The following is an 18,320-nucleotide window of genomic DNA, read 5'->3' on the forward strand; positions in this document are numbered from 1 at the left end:
GGTTGCCTTTGCTGTGTAGAAACCTTTTAGTCTGACGTAAGCCTCGTTTATTTTTGCTTTTGTTGTCTTTGCTTTTGGAGTCAAAGTAATGTGGATCCTTTGCATGCCTGGAATACTGTACATAAGTAGATACACTGCGACTGACATTTTTCTTTTAACGATGTGTTTTGGAGACGTTTCCATGTTGGTTTATGTAGATCTGATCCATTCTTTTAAAAATGCTGCATTTTCCCTGATACAGATACACTTTCCTATCTCATACGCAAGGTTGATCCAAATGCGGAGCCACCTCCTTTGCCCCAGCCAGGACCAGGGACGTCTTTGTCTTTTCCTCCCCAAGCTCCTCCCGATGCCAACAATAGGGTTTCCCTTCTTGTTCCTTGCAGTTTTCATTTCACTGCAATTAAATCTCTCTTTCTGGCAGCAAGCCAAGCCATACCTTTGCGATTCCACCTGGCTATATCTGAGTGGGAACAAGAGAGTTTGCTGTCTGCATTCCTGTTCTTGAAGAAAACCCTCATGGGGTAAGATTTGGGAACCCTATCCATGGCACACTGACTTGGGGGCTTTGAATAGACACGGTATATCTGGCCCATTCTCATCTGAACTGAGAATCTCATTTCTGTTCTTTTACCAGTTACTGCTCTGTAAGTTCAAGAATCTGTGAACAGAGGAAAGGTATTTATTGGAGAGAGAGACCACAAGGAGAAAAAAATGACAAGTACTTGATAAAGGATTTCATGATTTGGAAAAACATATTTATAATTTCAGCCCTTGGAAGAGACGTTAAGGTTACAGGAGATTTGTCCTAACCACATCTCCTCACACAGACATTGGTGCAGGTTCCTTGTAACAATAGCAGGCAAGGAGATGAGATATTAGCTGAAAATAATTGGAAGGTCTAAGTGAACCATGGAACGAGGGTCACTGAGACATCTCTGGCTTCTCCACCCACATGCTAATGGAAGAGTTTGGTGGGATTTAATTTAATTGAACCAGTCAGAGTGGCAACTGCTGAAAACCTGCTGCTTCTATTTATTCTCTGGGTTTCTATGGAGAGATGAGCTCTGAGGGGTGATTCTTTTAAAGAGCGTTATAGGAGGAAAATAGTTCCCTGGTGGTCTGGGAGGAACTTGGACTTGGATAGCGTAGGTGGCTGCAGGTGACTTGAGGGGTCTGTGTGGTGATGTTTGAGGAAAACAGAATTTATATCCCCTTGAGTTTTCTCAATAATAATTAAAATAATAAATTAATAATAGTTCTCTTTTTTTGAGTACTAACTGGGTTCTTTCACTGTCTCACTTATTCCTCAGGTTATCTATGAGGTGAGCAGGGCAGAGTTAGTTTTCCCACTTTACTATTGCAACTCAGAAAAATTAAGTGAATTGTCTGAGGTCACACAGCTAGTTGGTACAGGACGGTGCCTAAATTTGAAAATAGGTCATGTGATTCTATAACTTTTGCTCTTAATGTCTATGTTACACAGCCATGGGCATAGCAATCCAAACCGAGGGAGAAGGAAGCACAGAAGGACAACAAATTGACTATGGGGGATCAGCTTTAACTGGCTGCAAGATTATCAGATGTCATTTAGGACTCTCTGAGGACACTAGGTAGATAGGTGTATGGATCTCACAGTCCAGGGGCTCTTTCTAGGGGCTTGCAGTATTTAGTCACCCTCTCCCACCACCTGACATCACGAGCACTCCGGAAAGAGTATTTTCCTTAGAGGTCATGGCTTAGGATTCCTGAGTTGTCCCCTTTCTTTTTTAGGGATCAGGAGTACAGGAACACTAAAGCATCTTGAAAGGAGTGTTTGAGCATTCTAGATCAGAGGGAGGCCCTGCATCATGTGGACTGAGACAGGGTAGTCAGGAGTAGCCTTCACAGTGCAGGATAGAGGCAACATCATATCCCGGAAGGAGGGAGGAGAGAAAGCGCAATGAGGTCAGGAGGGCTTGGGACTTAGAGCGGGTTGGGATGTGGTGTGGGTGGAGCAGGCGGTTCTGAGGTATGAATAGACGGTGGGTGTGAGGATCTGCCTTTGATGTAATGGTGCCCTCCTGGGAGAGAAGATTACTCCTTTAAAGGGCTGAGTGGGCCGACAGGGCCCAGGACAATGCCTTTAACACGGCATTAATTATGCCTGCTATTTGTATGGTGTTTTTACATTTCCAAAATAATTCCACGCAATATATTTGCTGCATCAAACTGAATGAAGTGGGATCTCTGTTACTCTGGAAGTTGATATGCCATCCATGCCCATTACAATACTTTTGGAAGAAGTCAGTGACTCTGATGAGGTTTGGCACATCAACTTGAACTTGTGGGGTAGCTTATTATTATTATTATTTAAGATTTTATTTATTTATTTGTCAGAGAGAGAGAGCACAAGCCAGGGCAGAGGCAGAGGGAGAAGCAGACCCTCTGCTGAGCAGGGAGCCCAATGCAGGGCTCGAGCCCAGGACCCTGGGATCATGACCCGAGCTGAAGGCAGACGCTTAACCGACTGAGTCACCCAGGTGTCCCTCGCTTATTATTTTGATACAAAATGTCAGCAAGTATGTTCCTGTGACTGCCCTGGAACAAGTCTACAGTCCAGAGCACTACAGTCTGGAACATATCAGGGTTGGGTCCCTCCTGGTGAGAGATGGCGGGCAGGATAGAGCTGAGAATTACCTTTGATGTAAAAGGGGGACAAGAACTTCCTGGCACAGGGAGTCAACAGAGGGACAATCCCAGTTACTGGTAACCTCTTTCATCTCTAACTCCACTAGCCTTTCATCTGGTTCTCTCTCTCTCAGCATATTGAAGTGGAAATTCCTTGTTTTGGGGACACCCAGGCCCCTTCCTCCTTCTTCCGACACCAGCACCCAGAATCCCCTTGGGATGACCCCTCCTCCCTCACTCTCAGGGCATGGCTTTGGATGAAGGTGACTCCATCACGGGTTTTGGAGGTGGATCACGTGATCATACGCAGTGATTCGTTCAGTGATGGGCCCGTGACCAGGATTTCAGGTGGGCAGCTTGGAGAGGAGAGGAACTCTCTGTGGCCTTGGGCCTTGACGGTGTGAGGATGGGGGGCTGTAGAGGTCAGTAGCCACCTTGCCCTGTGGGGAGAGCTGGAATACTCAAAAGGACTTCAGTGAAAAGAGGCTAATGTCAGGACTATTTACAGAGGTGTGGGGAGGATTAAGGAGACCGAGAAGCAGAGCAAAGCACCCAGGGGCTGGCAACAGTGGGGGGCTCTTGGTACCCTGAGTCCTGAAGGGGCGGGCTGAGGGAACATTGTTACCGGAACCTGAGAAGTGCTGGGGCCAGGGAAGAAGGAAGCAGCCACTGCTGGACTGACAAGGCAGAGAGGATGTGGGGATGGGCTGGGAGGAAGGAAATACTCCAACCTCCCCCGCCTCAAGCCTTCCAGTCTTCTGCTGGTACTTGCATTGGCTGGGCCCCATCAGAGACAGAGATCAAGCCCAGATCAGCCTCCCCCTTGCAGAACAGGGCAGAGAAGGGCAGAGAGTGGAACTGGGGTGGGGGAGGTGAAGTGGAGAAAACCAGCACAAAGCTGCTTTTGATGTTCTCTTCGTTAGGAGAAGCAATAATCCTCCTTTTGGCTCGAGCCAGGTTTGTGTGGCCAGAGTCCCATGTGGCACATGAAGCTTACTAGCTAGCTATTGTAGTTAGTGGTTACAGCAGTCCCCCTGATCCACGGCTCTGCTTTCCATGGTTTCAGTTACCTGTGGTCAGCTGTGGTCCAGAAGCACGTGACCCTCCTTCTGACTTATCGTCAGAAGGTCAGAAGCAGCCTAATGCTACATCAGGATGCCTAGTCGTTCGGCTCACCTTGTCTCATCAGGTAGGCATTTTATCTTTTCATACCATTGCAGGAAGAAGGGTGAGTATAATATAATAAGATATTTTGAGAGTGAGAGAGACCACATTCACATCACTTTTATTACAATATATCATTATAATAATTCTATTTTTATTATTATTGTTAATCTCTTACTGTGTCTAATTTATAAAGTAAATTTTATTATAGGTATGTATGTATCAGAAAAAAACATCGTATTTGTAGGGTTTGGTACTCTCCCCTGTCTCAGGTATGTTTCATCCTCCCAACTGTATTCTCAGTGAAGTGCCTGCACAAAGTAGATACTTGGCAAATGCTTGCTGAAGTGAATCAAACTGAATCCTAGGGCAGAGCGAATAGCTTATCCACAGACACAAGGCGCACCCACCACGGTACACCACGATGATAAATGGGGGTGTTGGAGTGGGTGGCACTTCGTGGCAAGGTAGGAGGACAGCCTGGGCGGCTTCACTCCTGCCGTGAAAGCAGAGAAGCCCCGGGCTCCTTGAAGAACTAGGATGGTGGGAGGGAGCAAGGAGAGGAGCATCCGTGTGACGGGCTCTGGGGGGTAACTCAGCCACATGGACTCTGATGGGCAGTAGAGCCAGGGCAGAATTTCACAGGGACCGGGAAGTGTTCAGCAAGAAAAACTGAAGCAGAGCCTCAGGGTTAAAAGAGCCCATAGAAATCATCTGATGGAATCCCCAGCGTGTGAAACGGTAAGGGTGGGGTTGGGGCGGGAGGGCGGGAGGAATGACTAAGTACCGGCATCGGGTTGATGATCTGGTATAACACGCTGATACTGCGGGAGAAAAAGGAATTGCAAGCCAGGGTAAGGAAAATCAAGGAAGGGTTCTCATCGGCCTGGCTGGCTCCGGGCTGTGTCCATTCTACCCATCCCAGAGACCAGGAGATCTCATGCTTCTTTCTGTGCCAGTTACCAGAAGCAGTGAGGGAAAGGGAGCTGGGAAGACACAAACGAGGCATGCTGGTATTTCGAACCATTTCGGTCCATCTGGAGCCAGGATCTATACCTTGTTTTTTGCAGATAGCATTCAAAGGTAGCATACCAGAGGGGTAGTCTGGGGTTTTAAGGGACCATGAAATGGTCCCATGAAATGCTACAGGCAAGAAAGACGTGAGATAGTCTGAAACAGTTGACTAGAAACGCGAAGGAACACAGTTAAACCCTGAAAGCATTTTGGGCATTCAAATGAATGTGCCCTAAGGCAGTGTTTCTCCAAGTGTGGTCTGGGGATCCCTGGGGGACTCTGAGACCCTTTCAGAGGATCCTCAAGGTCAAAGCTATTTTTATAATAATATCGGATGTTATTTGCTTATTTCACTCCCATTCCCTCACAAATGTACAGTGGAGAAGGAGAGCGAGATGTTCCAGGGAGTTCCGGCTTGTGCTAATGCTACACATTGAATCCAGAAGCAGGGATGAGACCCCTGCTCCCCCCTGAAGCCAGATATCAAAGAGATCTGCAAAAATGTAAAACAGAGCTGCTCTTCACATTCTCTTCTGTCTTGTTTGTGAAAGTAGTTACTTTACATAAAGATAAATTATTTATGTTAACCATGCAATGGGTTCCTTGTTATTTCTGACATTAATTGATATGTAAATATTTTTTAAAATTCTCAGTTTTACTTTCTGATATGGTGTTAATAGATATAACCCACGTAAAAAAAAGCTCTTTGGAATTCTCATTAATTTATAACAGTGTAAAGGGGTTCTGGGACCAAAGAGTTTAAGAATCGTTGTCTTCAGGTCGTGTTAATTCCCTGGCAATGAAGAGGGGAGGGGAATTCATGTTTTTCCAGTTGGCATTTTTGTTGCCCGCAGTTTGTTTTAATACTGAGGTTATACTGAACGAACGATAATACTTGCCATCCTGTGGAGAGAGTCCCATGCGGGGACTAGAGGAAAGATTACGCATGGAATTGGGGCAGACCATCTTGTCTTTAACCCCCCATTCCTCTGGGGAACAGGTCATGATCAAGTTACTTACTATTTTTGAATCGCAATTTCTCATTAATAAAATGTGGATGGTAACAGCTGCCCATCTCACTGGAATTTTGTGAAGATGAAAGCAGGTGTTTGTGAGAGCATCTAGCCGATCGCCAAGTAATAACAGGTGCTCCCTCTCAGGTGACTCAAAGGATCAGTCACTTCAGAGTCTCCAGTAAGAGTTCTAAAGTTCCCAAGGGTGGTTCTGCCTGGTCTCTGGCCTCATCCAGTCCCATAAGTGTCTTGCCTCTGAAGAATCAATTCACTGGCTCATGGGACCTTTTTTTTTTTTTACAAGGCCAGTGCCACTGAATGATATTTCCTGGATTTGCTTAGTCTTGGTGGGCCTAGTGAGGCTACCAGGGGAAATTGGCATATAGATATATCTTTGGGCGATTTTGCACAAACACTCTGTCCTCTTTCTTTGGGATCCGTATGGGCCTGGAAGGGAGGGGAACAGCCCCCCAGAGTGTTACCTAGCAACTATCGGAGTTCAGGTGAAATCTGCTAATTAGATTGGTATGAAGTGTGGCCGGCGAGGGATTGCCTAGCAACCGGCAGCCTCCTGGACCTCCTTGCAGATTTTGGCAGAGGGGCATCCATACCCTCCAGAAGGGTTCCCCCAAAGTTGCTGGCTCCTGGAAGATTTCAACCAAATTGATCCACCCTGACAGTCTCTTTCTGGTTCTCTCCATCCCTTTCTCTCTCCTACCCCTTTCTCTATTTCTCATCAATCAATCCACCTGGTAGCTAAAAGAAAGTTGAACTTTGGAGGGAAGCAACAAGGCCTAGTGGAAAGGGCATGAGTTCTGGAACCAACTAACTATGGATTTCAAACCCATTTTGCCACTTACTGATTCTGTGAGTTAAATAAGCTGCCTCATCTCTCTGAGTGTGTTTCTTTGTCTATGAAACAGGATATGATAGAGCCAGGCTCAGAAGGCTATGGTGAGGTTTAAATTCAATAAGACCTAGACTGCCTGCCACATGGTGGTACTCACCAAAAGTTCCTTCTTGCCACTCCCCCTCTTTGCAAATTAGATATTTCTGACTCTGTTGGAATCAATCAGAAGGATTAAACCATTAGAAATACACACCTAAGACATAAACAGTAGAGAGGAGTATACTGCAGTTATTCAGACATAATACTGTATTTTATATAAATATATTGGGAACCACTTCTCCTGCCAGTTCTTCAAAACTGGACCCTCAAAAATGGAAAGAGAGAACAAAATATGTTTGATCACTGGTAAAGGTTTTTTTTTTTTTTTTAACCATCATGCCCATAGAAGATGCTATCAGATCATTAATCTGCTGCATCAGAAGCATTAGGATGCTATGGTAGACAGAAGAATGGTCCCCAAAGATGCCCACGTCCTAACCCCCACAATCTGTGAGTAGGTTTCTTTACAACGTGAAAGGAATTCTGCGGATGTGATTAAGTCAAGGATTTTGAGATTATCTTGGATTGTCATCAGGATCCTTCTAAGAGAAAGAGGGAGGCAGGAGGGGGGCGGACAGAAGATGCTCCCCTGCTGGTTCTGAAGAAGGAAGGGGTCGCAAGTCAAGGGATGTGGTGGTCTCTAGAAGCTGGAAAGGGAAACCAGTTCTCCCCGACAGCCTCCAGAAGGAATCCAGCTCCATTAATTACTTTAGGCTGGTGAGAGTCATTTCGGACTTTCCATCTATGGAACAGTAAGATAATAAACTTATGTTGCTTTTAAGCTAAGCTTACCATAATCTGTCACAGCAGCATGCCTTTGAGAGTCTGGGCGGGGTGGGGGGGCTCAGACACCTGGGAACATGACCCCACTGTGCTCCCACACCTGCCCTTGACTAGTTGAGACAAGTTGATTCTTTTCTCCGAAGTTGTTTTTTTAAGTCTATTTATTGAAGGTATTGGACTAAAGCAGCATCTCTCCTGGGCCCCTTCTAGTGTGACTTTGGTCTGGCTCTGTGCGCTGGGACTGTCTAGTGGAGATAGTTGCAGTGCATGACTAAAAATGTTGCTAGGTTCTTTGGGGGGCTTGTGTTCATTCAACAACTGGTACTTAATAGGTGCCAGGTGCTGTGCTAATTGCCGGGAATATAAAGACAAATAACCTGTTTCTGCTTTTGCAGGAACCCTAGTGCAGTGGGAGAGGGAGACAAGAGGGTAAGACACAGGTGCTGGGTCGTGGGGGATTCACGAGTGGGGGGTAGGGGGGTTGGGCTAAGGCGCCTGACTGGTGTGAAGGTGGCGGCAAGACTGCCTGGAAGTGGTGAAGGATGAGGCTTGTGTAGCAGGAGGGGAGAGGAGGGACAGTGTGCCCTGTGGGAGGACAAGGGGTCGTGGGCTCTGGCTGGGGGCGAAGGCAGGAATCAGAGCCTGGAGGGCATCAGAAGTCACACCAGGGGCAGCAGGGGGCCCCTAAAACTTTCCGTGGGGCATGGCAAGATATCCTTCATGTGCTGTAATTATTTTTCACTTTGATATTTCCAAACTAGAGAGACTATGGGATAAAGAGACTTGCCAACGAATTACTATTCCATTGTAGATATTAAAAAATGTGAAGACCTAGAGAAAAATATGTCACAGCATTAACTCTGGAGCTAAAATGCCTGGGTTTAAGTCTTGGTTCTGCTTGTCAAACTCAACACACAAAGAACAAATAATCCAATCAAGAAATGGGCAGAAGACATGAACAGACATTTTTCCAAAGAAGACATCCAAATGGCCAACAGACACATGAAAAAGTGCTCCACATCAACTCAGCATCAGGGAAATCCAAATCAAAACCTCAATGAGATACCACCTCACACCAGTCAGAATGGCTAAAGTTAACAAGTCAGGAAACGACAGATGCTGGCGGGGATGCGGAGAAAGGGGAACCCTCCTACACTGCTGGTGGGAATGCAAGCTGGTGCAGCCACTCTGGAAAACAGTATGGAGGTTCCTCAAACAGTTGAATATAGAGCTACCATACGACCCAGCAATTGCACTACTGGGTATTTACCCCAAAGATACAAATGTAGTGATCCGAAGGGGCACCTGCACCCCAATGTTCATAGCAACAATGTCCACAACTTGTGTGGAGGCCACGCTTATCTTTGGCTTCCTCTACTCTCCGTTGAGAGGGTCTGCCAGGCTGTCTGACCTCAGGCAAGGCACTCCACCTCTTTGAGGCTTAGCTTTCTCACCCATAAGCAGGGGATAATAATAATATTGCCCGTACATAACCCAGAGAACTGTTCATTGATCATATTAGCTCCCATTGCTGTGTGCCAGTTTATGCCAAAATGTCGTGGCTGCAAACAACAAGCATTTGTTATCTTTGGGTTTCTGTTGGCCAGGAATCTGAGCCCAGCTTAGCTGGCTGGCTCTGACTTTGGGTCTCTCATGAGGTTGTCACGAAGCTGTGGACCAAGGTGACAGCCATCTCAAGGCTCAACTGGGGCTGGAGAATCGGCTTTCCAGATCACTCCCATGTCCTTGATTCCTGTCTTAATCTGTTAGGGCTGCCATAACAAAAATACCACTGGCCGGGTGGCTGAAACAGCAGAAACTTATTTTCTCACCACTCTGTGGATTGGAAGTCCAAGATCAAGGGGCCAGCAAGGTCTGCTTTTTTCTGAGGCCTCTCTCCTTGGCTTTGCAGACGGCCGCCTCCTCGCTGTGTGCTCACATGGCTTTTTCTCCATGCGTGTGCATCCCCGGCATCCTTTTCTTTTATAAAGACAGCAGTCATATTGGATTCGGGCTTCCCCCCTTATTATTACTATTTAAACTTAATGATCTCTTTAAAAACCCTGTCTCCAAATATAGTCATACTGGGGGGTTAGGGTTTCAAGCCTTGAATTTTGGGGGAACACAGTTTGGCTCAAGGAGGGGAGATGACGTGAGGGCATGCAGACCAGGAGAAGGCATCACCAGGGTAGCTTCAAGGCTGCCTATCACCGTCATTTGTTCGTAGAATGAAACTTTACTGACTGCCTACTCTGTCCCTTGGTGCAGCAACAGCAAATAAGACACGCAAGATCCTATACCTCCTAGAGCTTGCATTCTGGGAAGAGAGAGGATATATATCGTCTATAACTTTATCTAGAGAATTATCTAGATCTGTATCTATAATTTATATACTTATTCCTTATTTGTCTGTTTAAATAAAAAAAATTTGAAGAGAGTTGTTTTAGATTGTCTGCTGTGCTTTTCTTTCTTTTTTACTGAGTTCTCTTTACATTTCTAAGAGCCGTTGCCTTGAATATTATTTATTGCATACATTTTCATGTATTTATTATCATAACTTCTTCATGGAGTGACTGTCATTTATAATATCCTTCTTTAAGCTGTTTAAATTTTTGGCCTAACATTTTATCCTCAGATTTTTTCAACCCCTGTTTCTTTTTGTTTGCTTTTCTTAATATCTGTTTGCTCATCTAATGTTTTTCAACTTCACTGTGTCATTTTGTTTTAGGTGCATCTCTTTTAAAGATTTTATTTATTTATTTATTTATTTATTTATTTATTTATTTATTTATTTATTTGAGAGAGAGAGGAGGTGGGAGGAGCTGAGAGAGAGGGACAAGCACATTCCCCGCTGAGGACAGAGCCTGATGATGTGGGCTGATCCTATGACCTTGAGATCATGACCTGAGCCAAAATCAAGAGTTGGGCACTTTACCCATTGAGCCACCCAGGTGCTTCCTAGGTTCATCTCTTTTAAACAAAACATAATTCCATTTTTGTTTTTCAAATCTGTTCTAAGGATCTTGACTTTTTTATAGCAGAATTCAACTCTCTTACATTTATTGGGCATCCAGGATGCTTGGTCTTATTCTTGCTGTTTAATTTTATGCTCTCTCTTTGTTATACTTTCTATTTGTTTCCTTATTTCCTCATTACTTATATTTATTAAATTGATGAAATATTCTTTATTTCTTTTCTTTTTCTTTCCAGTTGGAAATTAGAAGTTCTAATATGCATTTATATTCTGCTAGTGTTTACCTTTAAACATTTAATAAACATATTTAAACTTACATTTTGCTAACAGTTACAAAAATGAATAGTAACCATGACCCTTCAGTTCTGTTGAAATAATTAGGAATATTAGTTTTATGTTAACTTTCTTTCTTCTTTCTCTCTCTCTTTCTTTCTTCTTTCTTTCTTTCTTTTCTTTCTTTCTTTCTTTCTTTCTTTCTTTCTTTCTTTCTTTCTTTCTCTCTCTCTTTCTCTCTCTCTCTCTCTCTCTTTCTCTTTCTCTCTTTCTCTCTTTCTCTCTCTCTCTCTCTCTCTCTTTCTTTCTTTCTTTCTTTCTTCTTTTTTTCTTTCTTCCTAGAGAGGGAGAGAGAGACAGAGGGGCAGAGGGAGAGAGAGAGAATCTTAAGCAGGCTCCATGCCTAGCATGGAGCCTGATGTAGGGCTCGATCTCATGACCCTGAGATCATGACCTGAGCTGTAATCAAGAGTCAGACGCTTAACAAACTGAGACCCAGGCACCCCATGTTAACTTTTTTTCTTAGAGCATGTCTTTTATAGTTCAAGAATCCATTAACAATTGCATTGCAGTTTTAAGTCACCTTTTCATCATTTACTTAGATTTAATTATAAATAAATGTTTATTCATTTCATTGTAGGGGGCATTCGGCCTCTTTGTTCATCTGCCTGAGGACAGGGACCATTAAAAGGATAGTTTCTTGGAGTGCCTGGGGTGGTTCAGTCAGTTAAGCATCTGCCTTCAGCTCAGGTCATGATCTCGGGGTCCTGGGATTGAGTCCCGCATCGGACTCCCTGCTCAGCAGGGAGCCTGCTTCTCCGTCTCCCTCTCCCTTTGCTACTCCCCCTGCTTGTGCTCTCTCCCTTGCTTGCTCTCTCTCTTTCTCAAATGAATAAATAAAATCTTAAAAAAAAAAAAAGAATAGTTTCTTATATTCCCCCAGAGCCTTACACACAGTAAGTGGTTCACACTGGTAGTGTGATGCTGGAGACATAGGATTGGCTCTGAAGCTTGACCTGTGTTTGTCTCATCTCTGCCACTTGTCAGTGTCACGAGCTTAAGTAAACCATTAACATCACTGACCTGCAGCTTCCTCAGCTCTAAGATAGTAATAACTTGGCAGTCTGGTTAAAAAGGATGAGAGGATCAAATCTGCAACAATTTTGAGACCCACAGTGCACAACTGCTGGGTAAACCAGTGGATGTGTGGGAAATGAAGAAAAACAGAGATAAAGCCTAGAGACTTGGACATATCCTGAATGTGAAGCCCACTCCCTGGAGCCTCTCTTTGTAGCCTCTGCTTTTCAGCTGAAAGTGTTTTGGGTGAGCTTGGCCAAGAAGTGGCTGCACGATGTAGGTGGGGGTGCTGGCAAAGGTGGGGGGCCTTGTGAGCCAACATGGGCCGCCAGGTGGGGCCCCCGGTTAGAGGCAGCCTGCTCATCATACAGGGTGCGGGCCTGGGCTGCCCAGTTGCTCACCAGGGGTCAGTCTGGTGGACAGTGTCAGGAAGGTGACAAGAGTCCGCTTGGTTTCCAGGGAGTTTGTGTGCTCAGATTGATTTCTCTTTCCCCCCTGACCTGAGGGGCCTCTCTGTTCATCTTTCTCCCCGCCCTACCATTTGTTGCCTGATCTCTTGTTTCTATTTTTTTTTAATTTTATTTATTTATTTCACAGAGAGAGACACAATGCGAGAGGGAACATAAGTTGGGGAGAGGGAGAAGCAGACTCCCCGCTGCAGGGAGCCCCATGTGGGACTCGATCCCAGAACCCTGGGATCATGACCTGAGCTGAAGGCAGACTTAACCGACTGAGCCGCCCAGGCACACTAGCTAATGTCCTTTTCTGTCTCAAGATCCGGTTCATGGTCCCACATTGTGTTTAGTTATCATGGACCCGTAGCCTCCTCCCAACTGTGATAGTTTCTCAGTCTTTTATTGCTTTTCATGGTCTTGAAGGTTTTGGAGAGCACCTCATTTTAATTTAGGGGAACACAAGTTCTCTTGCATTTGGAAGGGAGGAAGAACAATTCATTCTTTTCCACCTTCTCAGAGTTGAAATCTCCTCTCGCATAAGCCATTTTCCTGGTAGTGGCATCGACATTCTCAGAAGATTACTTAAAAGGCAGTTGAGGCAATGAATTTTCTTCCTTCTCTAGAAGTCTGGCTGGGTGGTAGTTAATTCTTTATCTCCATGCCCCTGACTTAGTATATGAACATAGAGTGCACGGAGTCGACAGGTTAATGATGCCCCTGCGTGATGTTATAGATGGTCGCGCCCACTCTCCCCACAGGCTGCCTAGCTGGGCTAGGATTTGCAAAGATGTGCATCTTTGCAGGGACCACACCCCCCTGGCATCTGGGGATACATATTTCCCTCTATCTCTGCCTCAGTGGGAATGCAGAGTCTAAATCAGGACGACAAGCAACGGCAGCCCAGACGTCATAATCCAAGAGACCAAGATCCAACAAGGCCAACCTTATATGAGTGTGGCACCTGGGGCTGTCGTGGGGGGCACCCCAGACCTCCCCACATCAGGATCCTGGGAAATGTGTTACGTGACTATCAAGGGCCCCTGAATGGGAAAGGATGGAAAGATACAGCAAAGAAGCATGGCATGAACCTGGTAGGGAGAAGGAGCAAGAACAGGGAGCAAGTCCTCTTCCCTTTCAGGTGTAATGCGTGCCCATGGCTGTCCCGTTGCTGGCTGAGGTCCCCCTTCTCTGCCTCCCCTACACATGTGAATGGCTGGCTCCTCAGGAGAAAGAGGCTCTACAAAGTCCAGAGTACGATGATTGGCCTGATTTTCCAGAAAGATCTCTGGAACTGCACGGGGTCCGGACTTGGGCTTTGGAATGGGTGGCGGTGCTTCTGGACAGTGGGCGAGGATTCACACTGAGGAAGAAGCCAGGGCTGGTGCGGGCTCTGCCGCTCATCAGTGGTGAGGACCGAAGTCAGACACTATCCTTAGTTTCCTTGTTTGCAAAAAAAGAAAGGGGGAGTGCATTAGATAATCCCAAGTTTCCTTTGAAGTCTAGCAAACTGTGATTCTTATTTAGCTCTGTCCAGCCCCAAGGTAGCTCGGCTCGCCCCTCACCAGAGGACTCCTTTTCTCTGAGTGCATGATGTCAGAACTTCAGGAAGCATCATGGTATCAGAGGGTGTGCTCTTGGTCATCCAACATCTGCTTTCCATTCCTAACAGCACCCCGAAATCCTTTTTGGGCAATTACCTCTTCCCAAGTGCCTTCTAGTGGCATCCTGTCCTTCCATAAGCAGAGGGTCATGTGACCAAACCAGGCCAATCAGATGATCCTTTTCAGGAATTTGAATCTTGAGCAAACAGGAAAAGGCAGTAAATTCCTGGTGTTGCCCGCTGCCCTGGTGGCATCTTCATCTGGCCGTCCCTCTCCTTCCTGCTTGCAGGAGCTGCCTGTGCCCTCGCAGTGTCCGGGCCTGCGTCCCAGCCTTCCAGCTGACTCTGAGAGCCCCTGATCTCCTTTGGTGTTACTCCTTTTTGCATAAGTTAGGCAAAATCAGTTTCTATTGTTTGCAACCATAGACCTGTAAATAGTAAAGAATGTTCCACTCCACTTCTGAAATGTGAACTTATAGCAAGAATCTTTGCTTTGTTTTCACTACATCTGTGTCTTTGGGGTAAATGCCCAGGAGTGCAATTGCTGGGTCATAGGGTAGCTCTATTTTTAATTTTCTGAGGCACCTCCACACTGTTTTCCAAAGTGGCTGCACCAACTTGCATTCCCACCAACAGTGTAAGAGGGTCCCCCTTTCTCTCCAACCTCTCCAACATTTGTAGTTTCTTTCCCTGCCAATTTTTGCCATTCTAACTGATGTAAGGTGGTATCTCAATGTGGTTTTGATTTGAATTTCCCTGATGGCTAATGATGATGAACACCTTTTCATGTGTCTGTTAATCATTTGTATGTCTTCTTCAGAGAATTGTCTTCTCATGTCTTCTGCCCATTTTTTGACTTGGTTATTTGTTTTTTGGGTGTTGAGTTTGAGAAGTTCTTTATAGATCTTGGATACCAGCCCTTTATCTGTAGTGTCATTTGCAAATATCTTCTCCCATTTTGTGGGTTGCCTCTTGTGTGAAAAGAAGGGCCATATGCACCCCAATGTTCATAGCAGCAATGTCCGCAATAGCCAAACTGTGGAAAGAACCGAGATGCCCTTCAACAGATGAATGGATAAAGAAGATGTGGTCCATATATACAATGGAATATTACTCAGCCATCAGAAAGGATGAATACCCAACTTTTGCATCAACATGGATGAGACTGGAGGAGATTATGCTAAGTGAAGTAAGTCAAGCAGAGAAAGTCAATTATATGGTTTCACTTATCTGTGGAACATAAGGAATAGCAAGGAGGACATTAGGAGAAGGAAGGGAAAAATGAAGGGGGGGGGAATCGGAGGGAGAGATGGACCATGAGAGACGATGGACTCTGAGAAACAAACTGAGGGTTCTAGAGGGGAGGGGGGGATGGGTTAGCCTGGTGATGGGTATTAAGGAGGGCACGTACTGCATGGAGCACTGGGTGTTATACGAAAACAATGGTTTGTGGATCACCACATCAAAAACAAATGATGTATTGTATGGTGACTAACATAACATAATAAAATAAAAAAAATTAAAAAAAAAGAATCTTTGCTTTGCATTTCAGAGATTTCCAGAGTTCTGGAAAGTACTGTTCATGCCACCAAGTGATATTCAGGCTCTGGAATGAAACAGACATAAGCCAAATTGGATGTCACATCTAGTGGCTCCTTGGCTTGCTGGTGGCCTTGGAGAACTCTCTGAAACTCCTAAACCCTGGTTTTCTTGCCTATTAAGTGGGGAAATAATATACCAGCCACATAGAATGGTTGTAAAGATTAAAGACATTTATAGTAAGTGCTCAATAAACACTGAATCCGATTTTTTTTTTTTTATAGAGAGGGAGGGAGAGGGGGAGGGACAGAGGGAGAGTGGAGAGAGAAAATCTCAAGCAGATTCTCCCCGATGGGTGCAGAGCCGGACGCAGGGCTTGATCCCACAACCCTGAGATCCTGACTTCAGCCGAAATCAAGAGTTGGACGTTTAACCAACTGAGCCCCCTGGTACCCCTGAATCTGGTGTTGATGCAGTCACGAAAACTTGGGCAGATTGTGGTACCATGTGGGATCTCATCTCCTCCACCGTACACGTGAGGAATCGAAGCATAGTACCTCCAGGTACTTAACTTGCTCACGGTCTCCCAAAGCACTTGACGTGCTCTGATGTTTTCTGACAGAGAGAAAGCAGGGCAGACAGGCCCACATCACACGCACACTGCGGGATCCGTGTGCTTTCTCTACCTCCCTCTCGTTGTCTCGGGGAATGCCTGTCCCGTCACTGCCATCGGGGGCGGGGGGGAGGGGCTCATCAGTAGGCAGTACTCATAGCCGGAGCGCCTGGATTTGTTCTTGAAGTGAATTTCCATTGTGTTTATTGCAAACAGTCAGGCAGCTCCCTGTTTCCTGTTGGCTCGACTTCCTTCTCATTAAGTTACCAAACTTCAAGGATCGGGGATGGCGAGCAGGAAGCGAGGTGAGACAGGGTTAAAGGAGGACTGTGTTTTCGGCAAGTAATGGATTTCCCGGGCGCTGTTCCCACTTAGGCCGGATGTAGTGACAGGATGTGAAGATGGGCTTCCTTGTTCTTCCCCGGTCGCAGCTCTGAAGATAAAGATCAGCTCTCCTCTTGGGGAGCTGGCCCCGGGACCAGACATCTGCTGCCGAGGCCGGAGGGAGGACTGGCCAGGTCTCCGGCCACACACCAGCACGGCCAGGAGAGCTGGAGCAGAGCCGTGGGGCGTAAACACTGGCTGGAACCAGTTGTCTAGTCAAGCAGCCGGAGCGCGGGGAGGGGCGTCCACACATCCGGAGCCTGCTGGGAAGGGGAGACACAGCCAGTGTCTCCTTCAGTACTTACTTCATTTAATCTGCAGGTCAACCCCCCAACCTTATTTTATTTTCTTGCTCTACAGACAGGAAACCAAAGCTTGGGGGAGATTACGTGTATCTGCAAAGGACATCTAGCAGAATCAGGATTCAGGTTCAGATCTGCTGGACTCCAGGGCCATTCCAGAAATCTGCCTTTCCTTTGGGCCCTGCCATAGGATGGGCTGGATCCTTTCTGCTAAGATTTCCATCTTCCACCATCCCTTGAATGAAATACCAGAATGCAGATAATGAAACCCACAGAGAGAGGGGAATGTCCTGGTGTTGGATGTGGTTGTTGAAGAGGAGGTGAGAGCTGCTGTGATGGGGTGTCTGTCCCAAGCACGGGAAGCCTGGACTGAAAGCTTGGTGCCTGGGCTGGAGAAGCTGAAAGAGGTTGGAGGTCCTTGGAAGTCATCTGGGGCAGTGGTTCTCAAATGGTGGTGATTTTGATAATGTCTGGAAATGTTTTTGCTTGTCGTGCTGGGGGCAGAGGGGGTACGACCAGCCTTCAGTGGGTAGAGGCTCACGGATGGTGCTAAACATCCCACAGGGCACAGGGCAGCCCTCCATATCACGGAATCCTCTGACCTAAAATATCAGTGGTGCCGAGACTGAGAGAGCCTGGTGTTGGTATTTACAGGTGTGTAAACAGCTTCCGAGAGGTGCGGTGCCCTGCCCCAGGCACTCACCCAGATGAGTGATGTTCGCACTGTGCTGAGAGGCCTCAGGCAGGGAATGTAGGAAGGGGCCTCAGGTGGGAGCGAGGGGTCCAGGGGGACTCAGCTCAGATCGCCAGGCTGGGTAGCGCCTGCACAGGTGTCTTCTTGGGGCAGAGGTGCTTCTGGTCTGCTGATTTGTCCACTGGGCTCAGGGCCCATGGGAGGGAAGGGTGCTGTGGGGAGTCCTGGGAGCCAGTGTGAGCGGGGGCTTCTGAGAGAGGCTGATTGGAGGTTCCAGTCAGGTCTTTCTCACCCAGCCCAAGATGCTACTTCCTGTGTTGGCCTGCACTGACCCTCATGGCCGTCTGGTGGGAAAATGGGTGCCACCGTAGTCCCCAACCCCTATTGATAGTCAGAAAGCGCTTTTTGGGGCGCCTGGGGGGCTCACTGGGTTAAGCATCTGACTTCAGCTCAGGTCCTGATCCCAGGGTCTTGGGATCGAGTCCCGCATTGGGCTCCTTGCTCCGCGGGGAGCCTGCTTCTCCCTCTGCCTCTGCTCTCTCTTTCTCTCTCAAATAAATAAAATCTTAAAAACAAACAAAAAAAAAAGTTTTTTAACATCAGGTCTCCTCCTTGACCAGTGCAGTAGGCAGAACCCGCATGATTCTTCCCTTTTCCGAGACGATGGGAGTGGGGCTCAGGGGTTAACCGGCCGAACCAATGCCGGGGGTCTTCCCACTAGTCAGCCGCTTCCATGGGAGCGGAGCGCCGTCGTGGGAGCGCTGTGCTGGCGCTCTGGCCTCCGCTGCGTTCTGCTTCTCTGCGGCCCCGGGCGGC

This window comes from Eumetopias jubatus, unplaced genomic scaffold (genome assembly GCF_037043125.1).
Source record: "Eumetopias jubatus isolate StellerSeaLion01/CBP00866 unplaced genomic scaffold, mEumJub1_p1.0 scaffold_10, whole genome shotgun sequence".
NCBI lineage: Eukaryota > Metazoa > Chordata > Mammalia > Carnivora > Otariidae > Eumetopias > Eumetopias jubatus.